General features: G+C 41.6%; 1 protein-coding gene and 1 non-coding gene across 2 annotated transcripts in view; one reads left to right on the top strand and one right to left on the bottom strand.

The window, feature by feature from the left end:
- Positions 1–17,231, top strand: part of LOC124777887 (adhesion G-protein coupled receptor G6-like) — a 206,878-nt gene that overhangs the window by 150,771 nt on the left and 38,876 nt on the right. The window lies entirely within an intron of this gene.
- Trnas-cga lies at positions 7,203–7,277 on the bottom strand. Its single transcript has one exon. It is a non-coding gene; the product is annotated as a tRNA-Ser (tRNA).

The following is a 17,231-nucleotide window of genomic DNA, read 5'->3' on the forward strand; positions in this document are numbered from 1 at the left end:
CAGCAATCTGGACCACAACCTCTGAAGGTCTCACTGTATGGTGGTACAACACGTAATGTGTGGTTTTCATGAGCAATAGAAAGTGCGGAAATGATGTTTATGTTGATCTGTATTCCAATTTTCTGTACAGGTTCCAGAACTCTCAGAACTGAGGTGATGCAAAACTTTTTTTGATGTGTGTATTTGAAAGTTTGTGTCACACCAAGATTTGAACCAAGATTTCCTGGTTTTTGCCAGCAGTTGTCTTAACCATTTTACCTACAATTTCTAAACACTAGTACCAGAGGTTCTTCCACACTTTATATAGGAATAAGACCACCTGAAAATTTAGGAACTTTGGTGTGATTAATAAAAGACAGTTCAGCTTTCAGTATTACATATTTGTATATGTCATTGAAAATAATCAATTTTAAAAATTTTAAGTAACTGGATGGATTTGAAAGTACAACTAATTGGATAGATAGACAATCTGACCAAGCAGTGGCAGGATAACACACAAAGAAAAGCTATTGCAGTTTGTTTGCTTTCGGAGCTGGTGGCTCCTTCTTCCAGCAGAATGGTTGAAAGGGAAGGAAGAGGGGTGAAGGAAATTTGAACAGTACCTGAAGTAGGTGATCATTTGACACAAAAATTAGTCTACTTTGCTTATTTTCATTTGCTTATATCATATGGTATTATATTTTAGAGTAACTCTTCCCATTCTAAAAGGACATTTTTGGCTCAGAAATGGGCAGTTTGGGAAATAAGTGGTGTAAGTTCGTGAACTTCTTGTCGACCCCTCTTCACTAGTCTGGGTATTTGACAGTAGCCTCTCAATATATATATTCTTTATTGTCCTTCATTGTATCAGCTTATTCCCAAGAATAAGCAGCTTTCACTCAGTTAACACTCGGCAGAAATCCAACCTGCATTTGGATCAGACTTCCTTAACTCTTGTGCAGAAAGGTGTGTATACTGCTGCTCCATCTTCAATAAGCTACCACAAGAATTCAAAAATCTTAGCAGTAATCCACATGCTTTCAGATCAAAACTGAAGTGTTTCCTCATGGGTTACTCCATCTATTCTTTTGAGGAGTTCCCTGAAAAATTAAGCTCATTCTTATGTTATATTGTTGATTATGTGTAGTCAAACTTAAGGCTTGAATTTTTCTGCCTTCATAAACATTTTATTTTTATCTGTTATTACTTTTATGTTGTAATTTCATCTACTGACACGTTCCATGACCTTGGAGATTTGCTCCTCAATTTGGTCCTACAGAACTTGATTTGTAAATAAAAAGAAAAATAAAAAAATAAAAAAACCATCCTTGTGCAGTTCCCTATTTCTTCTGGCAGTTCCTAAGATTTATTGCATGCAGGTTGAAACACATCTGTTTATCAGTGTACCTGTTTCGTTCAAAGGTGGTTAATCTCTGTTGATAAGCTCCCTACATCTATGTCTACATGGATACTCTGAAAAACACATTTAAGTGCCTGGCAGAGGTTTCACCAAACCACCTTCACAATTCACTATTATTCCAATCTTTTATAGCATTCAGAAGAAATGAACACCTGTTTCTTTCCGTGCGAGCTCTGATTTCCCTTATTTCATTATAATGATCATTTCTCACTATGTAGGTCAGTGTCAACAAAACATTTTTACATTTTGAGGATAAAGTTGGTGATTGAAATTTTGTGAGAAGATTCCGCTGCACCAAAAAATGCCTTTGTTTTAATTATGTCCAGCCCAAACCCTGTAGCATTTCAGTGACAATCTCTCCCATATTTCATGATTATATAAATGTGCTGCCCTTCTTTGAACTTTTTCGATGTACTCCATCAATCCTATCTGGTAAGGGCCCCACACCATTCAGCAATTTTCTAAAAGAGGACACACAAATGTAGTGTAGACAGTCTCCTTAGTAGATCTGTTACATTTTCTAAGTGTCCTGCCAAGAAATCACTGTCTTTGGTTAGCCTTCCCCACAGCATTTTCTGTGTGTTCCTTCCAATTTAAGTTGTTCATAACTGTGATTCCTAGGTATTTGGTTGAATTCACAGCCTTTAGATTTGACTGATTTATTGTGTAACTGAAGTTTAATGGATTCCCCTTAGCACTCATGTAGATGACCTCACACTTTTCGTTATTTAGGGTCAACTGTCACTTTTTGCACCATACAGATATTTTTTCTAAATTGTTTTGCAATTTGTTTTGACCTTTTGATGACTTTACTAGTCAATAAATGACAGCATCATCTGCAAACAGCCTAAGACAGCTGCTCAGATTGTCCCCCAAATTGTTGACATGGATAAGGAACAGATAAGGGCCTATAACGCTATCTTGGAGAATGCCAGAAACCACTTCTGTTTTACTCGATGACTTTCTGTCAGTTACTACGAACTGTGACTGCTCCGACAGGAAATCATGAATACAGTCACATAATTGAGACGATATTCCATAAGCACACAATATCGCTACAAGCTGTTTGTGTGGTACAGTGTCAAAAACCTTTTGGAAATCCAGAAATATGGAATCAATTTGAAATCCACTGTCAATAGGACTCAATATCTCATGCAAGTAAAGAGCTAGTTGTGTTTCATAAGAACAATGTTTTCTAAATCCGTTAGAGCATTTTCTTTGAGGTAATTCATAATGTTTGAACACAATATATGTACCAAAATCCTGCTGCCTATCAATGTTAATGATATGGGACTGTAATTTAGCAGATTACTCCTACCACCCTTCTTGAATATTGGTGTGACCTGTACAACTTTCCAGTCTTTGGGAATGGATCTTTCATCAAGTGTATGATTTTATATGATTATCTGCATCAGAAGACTTGCTTTTTTAAGTGATTTAAGTTGCTTCACTACTCCAACAATATCTACTTCCACGTTACTCATGTTGGCAGCTGTTCTTGATTTGAATTCTGGAATATTAATTTCGTCTTCTTTGGTGAAGGATTTTTGGAAGGCTGTGTTTAGTAACTCTGCTTTTTCAGCACTGTCTTCAATAGCATCTCCATTGCTATCATGCAGAGGAGCCATCAATTGTGTCTTGCTGCTAGCATATTTCACATACAACCAGAATCTCTTTGGATTTTCTGTCAGGTTTTGAGACAAAGTCTCATTGTTGGATCTATTATAAGCATCTCACATTGAAGTCCATGCTAAATTTTGAGCTTCTGTAAAAGATCACCAGTCTTGGAGATTTTGCATCATTTAAATTTGGCATGTTTTTTCATAGTTTCTGCAACAGTGTTCTGACCCGTGTTTGTTAGCAAGGAGGATTAGCTCCATCTTTTATTAATTTATTTGTTATTAATCTCTCAGTGGCTACCAATACTATTTCTTTGAATTAAAGCCACATCTGGTCTACAGCTACATTTTTAATTTGGAAGAAGTGGAGATTGTCTCTCAGGAAGGCATCAAATTAATTTTTATCTGCTTTTTTGAGAAGTTATATTTTTCATTTATTTTTGGTGGGTTTGGGGGCTATGGCAACCCTGTGTTCATTAATCCCTGTATCCATTTTGCTGCTTGTTATTAGCTCAGGATTATTTGTTGCTAAGAGGTCAGGTGTGTTTTCACAACTGTTTACTATTGGTGTGGTCTCATGAACTAACTGCTTGAAATAATTTTTAGGGAATGCATTTAGAACAATTTTGGATGATGTTTTATGTGTATCTCTGGAATTAAACATTTATTTTTGCCAAGATATTGAGGGTAAATTAAAGTCACCACCAACTATAATTGTATGAGTCAGGCAGGTGTTTGAAATCAAACTGAAGTTCTCTTTGAACCTTTCAGCAATTGTATCATCTGAATTGGGACATTGGTAAAAGGATCCAGTTATTATTTCATTCCAGTTGCCAAAAATGACCTCTGCCCATACTAACTCACAGGAACTATCTACTTCAATTTCTCGACATGGTAAACTAGTTCTAACAGCAGCACACACACAACCACCAACTGTGTTTAGCTTATCTTTTCGGAACACCATTAGGTTCTTCACAAAAATTTTGGCTGAACTTATCTCCGGCTTTAGTCAGCTTTAAGAGCCTTTAACGATCGGAGCATCAGTGCTTTCTATTAACGCTTGGAGCTCTGGTACTCTCCCAATGCAGTTATGACAATTTACAAGTGCTACAGCAATGTTTTCTGTATCCACATTATTCCTGTGTTCCATCTGAGGCTCTGATTCAGACCCCCCCAATCAGCTCTGTACCAGCGATCCACAATTGGTCCTGCCAACCGTGCTGCAAATGGTCAGCTCTGCTTTCATCTTGCAAGCAAGACTGGCAGCCTTTACCCCTCTGTTAGCTGCTTGGAACCAGAGAGAATCTCTTCCGATCCAAAGTGACACACATCATTGATACTGATGTGACCAACCACCTGCAGTTGGCTGTGCCCTGTGCTCTTCATGACATCTGGAATGACTCCACCTAGTACGCATCAGAGTACACATTGGCATCTGAGATAACTCTAGCCCTATGAATGAGAGTCCGTAATACACCACTGCGTTGAGATGGGTGATTGCAGCTCATAATTCGTAGATATAGATCTGTATGAGCTGGTTCATGAAACATACCATGACCCAAGGGTCCGTCTTATTTTCAGTGGACCAAGTCATCTAAGAACAGGTGGTCTCCATTTTTGTCCACTTCCATGGTGAGGCAAATGCTCAGATGGAAAGACTTAAGGGCTCCAGAAATGCAGAAAGCATTGCAGCCCCATGCAGCCAAACTATGGTGTCATCCACATATCTCCAGAATCATTTGGGTTTCAACACTGCTGCCTGAAGTGCTTTTTCCTCAGAGTCTGCCATAAAAAGGTTAGCCACTATGGGAGATAAAGTGTTACCTACAGCAGCAACATAAGTTTGGTCAAAATATTGCTCATTAAATAGAAAGTAAGTCAAGGTAAGCACATGTCTGAATAGCTGTAAGACGTCTCTTCCAACTTAGTTCCTATAAGTTGTAGTGAGTCCACCATAGGTACTTTTGTGAACAAAGAAACTACATCAGAACTCACTAATACATCAGGTGGTTCAAGATGCAAAGTCTTCAGTCATTGTATAAAATCTTCTGAGTTTTGGATGTGATATTCACATTTTCCTACCAAAGGGCTCAAGAGGAGCTAGATGTTTTGCTAGGTAATATGTTGGGACTCCTATACTGCTGACAATGGGGTGAAGTTGAACCCCTTCCTTATGGATCTTAGGCAGCCAATAAAGTCATGGTGGAACTGGAGCTGGTACTCTTAAGCTCTCATTAAAATGCTCAGAAAACTGGCTGGATATGAGGAGGACAGATGTCTTTCATTGCAGTACATCAGTTCCATCTTTCTGGAGATGACGATACATTGAGTTCTGCAGTAAATCTGTCATCTTGCCGAAGTAAGATGTTGCAGGCAAAAGTACAGTATTGTTTTCCTTGCCAGCAGGTTAAGGATACAAGTGTTGAACATAGACATCACACCAGACTGGGTTAGCCAGAAATGTCGGCTGTGGCTGAACACTGTGTTCTCATGGGACACAGCATGAATTATGGAGAGACGAAATCCTTTCGTCTGCTTCCGCCTACTGGGACTCCATCACTAAAGAAGCAGTTGAAATACATGTAAGTAACAACCTGATTAATAGAGGCATGGGATTTCAACTCAGAAAGGCATGTGAACCAGCATTGGTGGTACTAATGCACCAACGGCAGCAGATGAACGAATTCGACTCAACACAGACAGAGAATCGGAGTCCGCACACTTAAACTGGGTGCCAACACTCAACCTGTGTGCATGCTGGGACACAATTTGTGGCCGCACTTTTTCCACATTGTGTATGCAAAGACTGTAGCCCATTTCTTCAGCAGGGGGCACTGGACGTTGCTGTTCTCTATGATTTGTCCGCAATGATGTTACAGCCCCACCCCTTGGTGCCTGCACTTTTCTAGCGAGTCCGCATATATTTAGCCATAGGGCTAGATACTGGCCCATCCAACCAGTTAGCCTGCTAGTTTGCAATAAATAATGCACAACAATATCACCAGTGCTGAGTGACAAGATCTTCATTCATTCATTCGACAGTTAATACAGGACATCTTTTAGATGCAGTGTATGTCAAGGCAAGACTCGTGCAAAAATGAATAAGTGACTTGTTGACTCATTACTCAAGAACTAAATATAAAAAAGTTACTTAAGAACTAACATGGAGAAAATGATGACATATAAAAAACTATATACTAAGAATAAATGGCATGGAGTAACAAACACAACACAGCACTCCTGGTGGCTGGCGCAGAACTAATTTATCTGCACAAAATAAAATACTTGCAGTGTGACACACGGGTGATGTTCTCATGAACTGAACTGCACTACGCTGCACTGCACTGCTCTGCACTGCCAGTTGTGGTTGCTACAACAGCCCCCTCGGCGGGAGCGGAGGGCCTTCCAGGAAGTGCGGCAGGAAGTGGATGCGCTGACCAGACCTCATGATGTTCTGGTCCCCTAGAGCTGTGGTGTGCTGGTCCCCTTGAGCTGACATCCTGGTCTGTAGTGGTGCCAGAGCTGCTGTTGCCAGACCAAGTTCTGGGTGAAGCTGTGTTCGCCAAGTCTCATTGGGGGGATGGGAGGGGGGGGGGGGGGGGGGCTTTCTGAAGATGTAGGCTGATTTGACCCTGTCTGTTGTAACAGTGGCTCATTTTCCATTTACAAGAATATCCAGGGTGTGGTCTCCCCTACTGATGATTCGATGTGGCCCAGTGTAAGGTGTCTGGGGGGCCGGTTTAACGCCATCGGTTCATAACATAATGTGAGTGCATGTTCTGATGTCTTTGTGTACAAATCTGGCAACAGTTCCATGCCTAGATGGTTGTGGAGGTCAAATTTTCCAGACATGATCATGAAGGTGACTGACAAAGGTAGACTGGTCTATATCAGGCTGTGGAGTCATGTCTACAATTTCTCCAGGCAGTCGAACAACTCTCCATACACTAGTTCTGCAGAGGAACAGTCTAGATCTGGCTTCTGTGAGTTTTGTAAGCCAGACAGGACCATTTGGAGAGCTTCTGTCCACCCAGCATTGTGGCACATCAGGGCTGCTTTCAAAGTGTGGTGCCAATACTCTACTGGCCAGGTGGTAGCTGGTTGTGGTGGCTCATCTCACAGAATGCTGTTAGCTTTGTGAACAAATCAGATTCAAATTGAAACTTCCTGGCAGATTAAAACTGTGCGCCCAACCGAGACTCGAACTCGGGACCTTTGCCTTTCGTGGGCAAGTGCTCTACCAACTGAGCTACCGAAGCATGACTCACACCCGGTACTCACAGCTTTACTTCTGCCAGTACCTCGTCTCCTACCTTCCAAACTCAGTTGGTGAGCACTTGCCCGCAAAAGGCAAAGGTCCCGAGTTCGAGTCTCGGTCAGGCACACAGTTTTAATCTGCCAGGAAGTTTCATATCAGCGCACACTCTGCTGCAGAGTGAAAATCTCATTCTGGCAGATTCAAATTGTTTACCAAGATCTGTGGTGATATGCAAAGGACAGCCAAATCATGACACCCAGTTTAATATGAAGGCATATGCCAATGTTTCTGCTGAGACATTGTCCACTGGAGCCACTTTTGGCCAGCGTGTGAGTTGGTTGATCATCGTCAGCAAATATTGATGGCGGTTTGAAAGTGGTAACAGTCTCACAACATTGATGGGTATGTGAGTAAAACGGGTAGTGGTTTCAGGAAAGTTTCCGATAGGTGCATGCACGTGTAAGCCGACCTTATTGCACTGACACTGTATACAACAACAGGTCCACTTTTGGCAGTCTTTCTTCATCCTTGGCCACACAAAGCAATCTGGTGTTAGGCATATTGTAGTTCGTGCTCCAGGATGGCACAGGTGAAGCAAAGATGTAAACGTGTTTCTCCTGAATCTTGCGGGTAACAACAGAACAACTTGATGCCTGTGCCAAGAACGTTGACTAACTGCAGATCCAATGTAGACTTGTTTTCCTGCTAAAGCTCTTGTAGTTCCAGGTCTGTAAGTTGTGCTTCTGTGAGTTCTTTGTAGTTTATGGTGGAGACACTGCTGACATGGGAGGGACAATCCACTACTTCATTCTCAATCCTGGATATATGCTGGATGTCCATGCTGAACTGCACAATATACAGTAATTGGTTGTGCTGCCTTGGTGAACAGTTAACATTGTTCTGTCGAAAGGCATATGACAGCGGATTATGATCTGTGAATATGGTGAACTCATCGGCCTCCAGCTGATGACGGAAGTATTTGATTGCCTCATATGTTGCTAAGAGTTCTCGGTCATAGGCACTCCACTTACACTGAGATGGTGACAACTTCTTCGAAAAGAAGGCTAGAGGTTGCCATGCATCACAGTTGTATTGTTGCAATGCTGCACCTGCACCTGTCTGGCTTGCATCTACAACCAATGCTAATGGTGCATTTGGCTTAGAATGTGCCAACAATGAAAAATCCACTATTGCTTGTTTAGCCCATTCAAATACAGCTGCCATGCAGTCTGTCCATTGTATTGTTGCATTCCATTTGCATTTTGAACCTGCCAGTACAGCTGTTAATGGTTCCTGAATATCCGCTGTGTGTGTGGTAAATGTCTGGGGTAAAAATTCCACATCCCCAACAATCGTCGCATTCCTTAACTGTGGATGGCCGTGGGATCACTTCCACTTTGTCAGGTAATGGTAGTGATCCAGACAGAGAGATTTGGTGGCCAAGGAAATCTACTTGTGATTGACCAATAATACATTTTGCTGTGTTGAGAATGATGCCTTATTCATCCAGCTGTTTAAAAATTTGTATGAGATGCTGGCGATGTTCTTCTGGCAAGACTGAAAATACCAATATATTGTCAAAGTAAGCAAAACAGATGGCAGACTTTGTAACACTGAATCAATGAATCTCTGCTGTGTCTGCACAGCATTTCTGAGGCCAAACATCATGAATTTACATTCAAACAGGCCAAATAGCATAATTATGGCCATCTTCGGGTTGTCTTCTTCAGTGACAGGTATCTGTGTGTATGCCTTGGCGCAATCCAACACACTATACAGGCAAGCACAGCTCAATGCGTACTTGTAATCGCAGATCAATGGAACTGGGTAACAATTGGGCAGTGTACAGGCATTAAGTGCTCTCTAGACCCTGCATGGGCACCACAGACTGCACTTCTTAGGCACATGATGAAACAGTGATGACCAAGGGCTACTGAACGGTCGCATTATACCCTCTCGAATCATATTATCAAGCTTGGCCTTGGTGATAGCTAAACTATCTGGGGCTAGCCATTGAGGTCTACAGGATAATGGCGGCCCCTCAGTGGTCAAAAACAAATATAGTGCACTGTGCTGTGCATCATTTCCTTAGGCATACCTGGAGGTTTTGTCAGCACTGGAAAATCCCAAAGTAAGGTGGTGTACTCACTATCTACTGCTTCAATCAGCTTGGCTAATTGGATGGTTGTGTGGTGCCAGAATCCTTCAGCCATCAGTCCAGTGGTTTGGTCAACCAGGCATGTGTTGACAATGTCAGGCAGAAGGCTGTAATATGCCAGGAAGTCTGCTCCTATTATTGGCTCGGCGACATCCATGATAGTGAAAATCCTGCACAGACATTCTGCGTAGGCCAAAATCTAGTTCAAAATGATGTGTACCATACATCACAATAGAATAATTGTTTGCAGCAGCTAGACAGAACGATGCACGCAGCCTACACTGGTGTAACATTGTTCGCAGGAAAATAAACAGATCAGAGCCAGTGTCAGTCAAACATTTCTTGTCTGTGTGCCAGTCACTAGCAAATAGATGCTGTGATGAAGACTGGCAATCAGATGAAGTGTCTACTCATGATCACTGCTAGCATTTGGCTATGTGCAGGGTTTGGTACAGCAACAAGCTTGATAACCAAATCTTCTGTGATACCAGCATATCCCCTGCTGTGTTTCAGTCACAGGCGCAGATGAGGCAGTTGATGATCTGCTGTGTGAGCGCTTCCAGTATCTTGGTCAGCCACAATCACTGTTGGTGTTACACCGAGACATCAATTGGCTAATCTGTTGTGTCAGCATATCGACCTTTGCCATCAGAGCATCGTAGTCGGCACACAAAACTGTGGCTGACGTGCTCGCTCATTGCACAGTTGCTATGTTAATAGGCACAGATGAGGTAGCATCCTGTACCTTGTCTGCTAGCTCTGTTACCATGTCCAGAGGCATTTCCAACTGCGATGCTATTATTGCTTTGATGGCAGGCAGCAACCGAGTGCTCCAGTTTGTTCTCATGAGGCTGTCAGGCAGAGTACCAGCATTGATCTTACTTTCCAGGTGCCATAAGTACTGCAACGGTTTACAATCTCTGATGTCCTCCTGCATCAGAATTTGGCGGAGGCATTCTTTTTGCAAAGCTGATACTTTGCGGATAAGTTCTGCCTTGAGCAAGACATAGGCATTAATCTCTGGTGGCGCAGTTACCACGTCTTGCACTTCAGCCCTGTACTGATGATCAAGCTGGCTCACGACCAGTGCAAACTTAGTAGCGTCGGCAGTTATTCCAAAGCAAAAGAAGCCAGCTTCAACTTGCGCAAACCATAGTGCTGGATTGTGATGCCAAAAGGGTGGTAGTCTAATGGTGAATCTGGACACAGCAAGGTTGATCATGGTCAGATTTTTTGTCATCTTACAGTGTCAGTTTATTTTGGGCATCAGGCAGACGATAAATCACGTCAGGGTCACCAGTTTGGTCATAGGGCTAGGTACTGGGCTGTCCAACCAGTTAGCCTGCTAGTTTGCAATAAATAATGCACAACAATATCTCCAATGCTGAGTGACAAGATCTTCATTCATTCGTTTGACAATTAACATAGGACATCTTTTAGATGCAGTGTATGTCAAGGCAAGACTCACACAAAAATGAATAAGTGACTTGTTGACTTGTTACTCAAGAACTAAATATAAAAAAGGTACTTAAGAACTAACATGGAGAAAATGATAACATACAAAAAAAACTATATACTAAGAATAAATGGCATGGAGTAACTAACGCAACACAGCATTCCTGGTGGCCAGCGCAGAACTAATTTATCTGCGCAAAATAAAATACTTGCAGTGTGACATACAGGTGATGCACTCGTGAGCCAAACTGCACTGCACTGCTCTGCACTGCCAGTTGTGTTCGCTACATATATTTTGGTGAGCCACCACAGCAACACATCAGTAAGCATCTGCAGATGACGAACAGCTGTCTCATTGAAAGACTGTGCAGCTCCCACAACATTACAGTATTATCTGATATGACGACATGAACCAATGAGGCAGTTATTATGTCAGGAAGCTTCAGGGGGAGATGGCCACAGTCATATATGCTGCTGAGTATCCACAACAGAGAAGTATATTGAAGCAATGAACCATAAAGTGTATTGTGGCACTAAACAAGTGTGCTGAAAAACATTTGACAGATTTGCAAAATGCTGCATTGATGGTAATATTGGAGGACCATGAGGACCTCCATCACTAGTACAGCAGATAGAGAAGAGATGTGAGTGTTTATAGTGTGTGTTAGTGTTGAAACCAGAAGACTAGATGTAGCAGAACAATTTTTGTACCTAGTCAAGAGGAAATACCATCACTAATTTGAGTAGATGTTGGTTGATCATTGACATCAATTTCTGTGAGGTGATCCAATATTGAGGGATGGAGTCAGAAATCACAGAGTTACATCACAACCATTACATAACATACAAGATTTGATATGATACAGATAAAACTAACAGAACAGGCAAGAACATGCAAGTATGTTTCCATTGTGGACACCATGGACATGTTTGCACTATTGTAAAGAGAGAAGAAAAGTGTTTGACAACTATTACACTGCGAGACATCAAACAGCAGGGCAATTGTATATGTGAAAGGTAACAGCAGATGATCTGTGTGATGAATGCCATTACTATATTCTACTCAAACCTGCTGTCACATGGGCCACAGTTGTTATGCAATGTCTTCCAGAGGTTACAGCTACCAAAATCAGGAAAACTAAACAAGGTAACCACCTATGGAGGTGAGGTTGTCATAGATGAAAGTACTTCATGGATGACAGCTGCCAAGGTCTCAGTAGATAACATCAACTTCATATCAGTGGCCAACCTGTCTAGACATTTGCCACTTCTGGGGCATCTTCTTCCATGATATCTGGTGTTTATCATTACCATTTGAGAAATACTGTATTATTTTCTGAGTTTGAAATGCTGCTGTGCTGAAGGTTGGAAATGGAAAATACATCCAGCTGACAGAAAACTTTGCTGTGAATGTAACTATCAATGACAGAACACATTCCACTTTTACCAGAATGCATGCATAATGTTATCCTTTGCTGAGTTTTCTTGCAGACATTACAAGTAGTCATACATTATGGTAAATTGGTGCACTAGACTGATGAAGATTCTTGAACACATTCACCCAAAAATGATTTTTCTCTGTGATTGTGTAACAGTGACACCTATCCCAGCACCATCAATGAGATGAATTCTGATCAAGCCTGGATGTTCAGTTAAACTGTGAAGCTCTAGTCGAGTTCAGAAAGGTACTCTGCCCTGCAGAAGAAATCTATGTGGCAGTGATGATTATAAAAATGACAATTGAAGGAGGGCTCTGAGTGATCAGCTACCATGACCAACTGCAACTCATCCCTACGGATATGTCCACAGGCACAGCCAAACTAGTTCAGGAATCTCAACTCAGTGCCAGCAATGGAGAATCAGGCCACACAACCATTCTGAGTATGCACCATGAAGAAGGAAAATGGCACATGACATTTCTGCATCCATTACTGGCAGCAGAACAAAAGCACCAAAAAATATGTATAACAATTATCACAAACTGATGATGCCATGGGCTGTCTGAATGGTGCAAAGTATTCCTCCAAAACGGATGGGCAGAGTGGCTACTGGTAAACAGAGGTTGAAGAGGCTGATTGGGAAAAGACCGCTATCTTAAAACTTGATAGACTCTATGAGTTCTAAGCTCTGCTGTTTGATCCATGTAATGTTCCAAACATTTTTGAATGTATGATGGATAATCTGCTTCAACATCTTAACTGGTTGACATATCTTTGCTGTCAGAATGACATTGTTGTTTTCTTGAGTATATAACCATCCAAGCTATGGTGCAGGCTTTTTCCTCAGTCGAAGTAAATGTCTCTTTGTCACCCAAGGAATATATATTTTGAAGCATCTATTTGATGGAAACCATGTCTACCCAAATCCAGAAGAAGTAAGAGCCACAGCAGATTTTACAACTCCATAGCACATTCATGATTTGAAATACTTCCTCAAAAAGTGCTCCTACTATAGATGTTTCATACAGGATTTCTTTCACAGGGTGTGGCTACAACTACAAGAATGGCTGCAGGAAGATGCAGCTCCCCCCCCCCCTTTTTTTTTTTTTTTACAGAGAGTAGCAAGAATGATCTCTCTGTATCATTAAGGAGGTGCTGATACCTTCACAAATGCTCGGATTTTTTGACCAAAATGCTGAGACAGTGCTATATACTGATGCTACAGTAATGGCATAAGTGCAGTGCTAGTGCCAAAATCAGAAGGTGCTGAAAAATGGTTACTCATACATCTAGAGTGCTTCCCAAGTCTGAGAACAATTGTGATCAAGAAAGATTGCCTTACAGTTCCAACCTTATTTGTATGGTAGACCAATCACTGTTGTGGCTGACACTCTTTATGCTGGTTATGACGCCTGAACAATCCATCAGGATGAAGAATAGTATGGACATTAGAGCTTCAAGAATACATCACAGTTGTATATTGTATTGTATTGTATAGTATGTTAACCAGGGGCCTAGAAACAACGGAGAGGCTCCATCCCTGCCACAGCCACAGTGGTCCACATCCCCACAATGACTACTGCAGTCCACTTCGCCCCTCCACCGCCCCACACCAAACCACTCTTTATTGTGCAGTTCGGCACCTGGTGGACCCCCCAAGGGAACGCCTCACACCAGATGAATGTAGCCCCTATGTTTGCGTGGTAGATTAATGGTGGTGTGTGCATACATGGAGAACTTGTTTGCACAGCAATTGCTGACATAGTATAGATGAGGCAGAATAAGGGGAACCAGCCCACATTTGCCGAGGCAGATGGAAAACTGCCTAAAAACCATCTACATACTGGCCGGCTCACCGGACCTTGACACAAGTCCGCCAGGTGGATTCATGCCGGGGACCAGGCACTCCTTCCCAGTCTGGAAAGCCATGCGTTAGACTGCACAGCTAACCGGGCGGGCACAGTTGTATATAAAAAAAGATGCAAACACAAGGATGTTGACTACCTTTTGCAGAATCCACGGGGAGCATTAAAGTGTTGGTGACATCCTTGATATCACTACATTGATAATAACTGAAGCTGCATTAAGAGGAGATGCAACATTACTGAAGCCTGAGAGAAGGAAAAAGCTGTTAAAGGAGTGTTCATATTAATAGATTGGACACTGTGTAAAAGAAATTGTGAAACAATGGGACAGAAATGGTCTCATCATCCCTGCTCATTTACAGTCAGCTTTACTGAAGTATTTTCATGATGCTTCCAAGTCAGTTCATCTAGGACATGTGAAGACCCTTGATAGAATCAGATGCAGGTATCATTATAGTTGGAGTCTCAAATGATGGCAGTCAAGTTTGGCTTTTTCTGTGCACCTGTGTCACACTTCCTCCAACAACCAATGAGTGTTCAGTAGTGTTCTGAGTCCTCTGTTGTGAATGTCATAGTGAATTATTTAGTGATAGTTTATTCCATTACTTGTGAGTTGTCATCACTGATGGTGGTGGTAAGCAAAAAATTCTACATAAGCAAGTGACAGACATAATTTGCAGGATACATGCTTTCTTCAGTCACAAAGCTATTGTATACATATACTGCTTGGAACCAGAATGCTGCAGCCTATGTCTGTGCCTCGACCTGTGCAAACCACCATCGTTTGTGAATCGGACTGTGGTCTGGTTGTTGTTGATCTCTCAAGCATTATGTATGTCACTATAGAGAGTGCTATGACAGAAGTATGTGCCTCAACCCTGGAAATCTGTACCAATTCCACCTGTAATTGTATCATTTCACCTAGTCTCAGGGAGGTTTTCTAAGTCTAAAAATGGGAATAAATGGGTAATAGTGAGCATTACTATTTCATACATTTCATTGTTACCAAGGTTGTACCAATTGAAAAGTCTTCAGAAATTGCCAGGTTTGTTGAAGGCATAATTTTGAAGCATGGAGCGTCACATGTAGTGACCTCTGATTCTGAATGGTATTCCAGTTCAAGACCGGTATCAGGAGTAATTTCATGGTGCAGCATTGCACACAGGATGGTAACTGCCTACCATCTGCAGACAAATGATCTTGTGGTGATGCAATTAGTGGATTATTAAGATCAAGACCAAAACTTTGTTTTTCCTTACTGATTAATTCTTTGGCTTGTTCTGCTGACCACCATTGTCTTCTTGATTTGTTCTGTGATTTGTATGCTCTGTTGAGTGTCGCATGTATTCTTTTGGTAAATTAATAATGTGTGTGTTGCCAATACTGTTCGCATTTAATTGTGGATCATCATTCCCACAAGTGGTGATCCCACTGAGTGTCATGAAAGGTGACAAATGCAACAAAAGTGAGTATACTCCATTGGCTACTGTGGTCACCATCTCATCGGGACAGTTGTTGTGTACGTCAGAGGAAGTAACTACCATTCTGTAACTGGCAATAAATTTCAGACAAGTGCTGTGCACTCTCCAGGAATTGTAGCTCATGGGCTATTTGTCAAAAAGCTGCAGCGTGTCTTCTGCACTGTGAAGAAAATTCATTGCCCCACTGTACATGCTGCAACAACTGGATATATGGCCCCGGTTCCTAGAACTTTCATTTGCCACCTATGGTGTCGCTAATGACAAATTTATGTTTGTTCTGACAATTAGCATTAGACTCTCAAATCTTGTTGTTATTGCCTGATATCATGCATAGCATGCATCAGGTATTCAAATATGTATGTCTTAAGGACAATATGCTTTGTTGAGTGTGTAAACCAACAGATCACCGAGTCCAACAACTCTAGAAAAGTGAAGTTATTTGCAACAAATTACTTTCTGTATTCTGGTGTGATATCTGGTCACTAGTGTCCAAATGTGAAGAGCCTGAGGCAATGCTGAAACAAATGTGGGTTAGTCAGTTGCCTTATGTGGCCAAGTAGCACCTCAAATTTAGACCTGCAGTCATTTATTGCTGATAAGATATGTAATACACTGTTATATGATTCCACATGCGGAGGTGACACTGTGAGTAAGGTTACAGGGGATGCTGCTAATGGGGAGCAGCTTCCACTAGCAGAACTAGATAGCTAGCTACAGTGCAACTTCAGTGCTCCCCGGGTGGAGTTCCAGCAAACTCCCAGGAATCCCAGAATCCCTCTGCCTGTCAGATGATGCAGCATGTGCTGTGACATCAGCAAGTGCTTAAGACGGTGTTGGTGTAATTACAGTTTACTGTTATTATCAGATTACCACCTTGATCAATTCTATACTTGCGTTTCAGTGTAATATGGTCTGAAAATGGTAACATTTTGATTGAAAGTGGTTACCATTGCCAATAAATACTTTATTTTGGTATAATTCCTGCTTTGGATTGCTTGCTAGAAAATGAACCTCTCTGTGCAACTAACCAAATGAAGACAGCAATCAGTGCATACTCCCCTCCACTGCCAGAATTTATATTTCTTTTGAACAGAAATTAGCTGTGAACACTTAGTCACAAGAAGGTGGATTGCTCTCTAGTATTGGAGATGTGACTCTACCAGGTATATCTAGATGACATTCTGCACAGCTACAGGAGTTTATCAAGAACCCAAATACCGGATAATGTCTATAGAACTTAGCAGTGGCCGGTTTTATTGTATTGGGATATTTCATGAAATTGTCCACACTATTTCATTTTGCTGTGTTTTAGGAAACAAGTCATTAATATCATTCATGGACTCACTCATTCTGGAGCCAATGGTACTGTACAAAAGCAGCTGGACAGATTGGTGTGGCTGAGTCTTTGGTGTGACTGCTGGTTGTGGATGAAGACTTGTTTGGCTTGTCGATCTGATAAGATGAGATGCTATGTCCACAAACCATTTGGTTCCTTTGAGGAAGGAGCCTGTGCACAACACTTTTCTCATATCCATATCGAGCTGGCCAGACCTCTCT

The sequence above is a fragment of the Schistocerca piceifrons genome, chromosome 2, assembly GCF_021461385.2.
Source record: "Schistocerca piceifrons isolate TAMUIC-IGC-003096 chromosome 2, iqSchPice1.1, whole genome shotgun sequence".
In the NCBI taxonomy this organism is placed as follows: Eukaryota; Metazoa; Arthropoda; class Insecta; order Orthoptera; family Acrididae; genus Schistocerca; species Schistocerca piceifrons.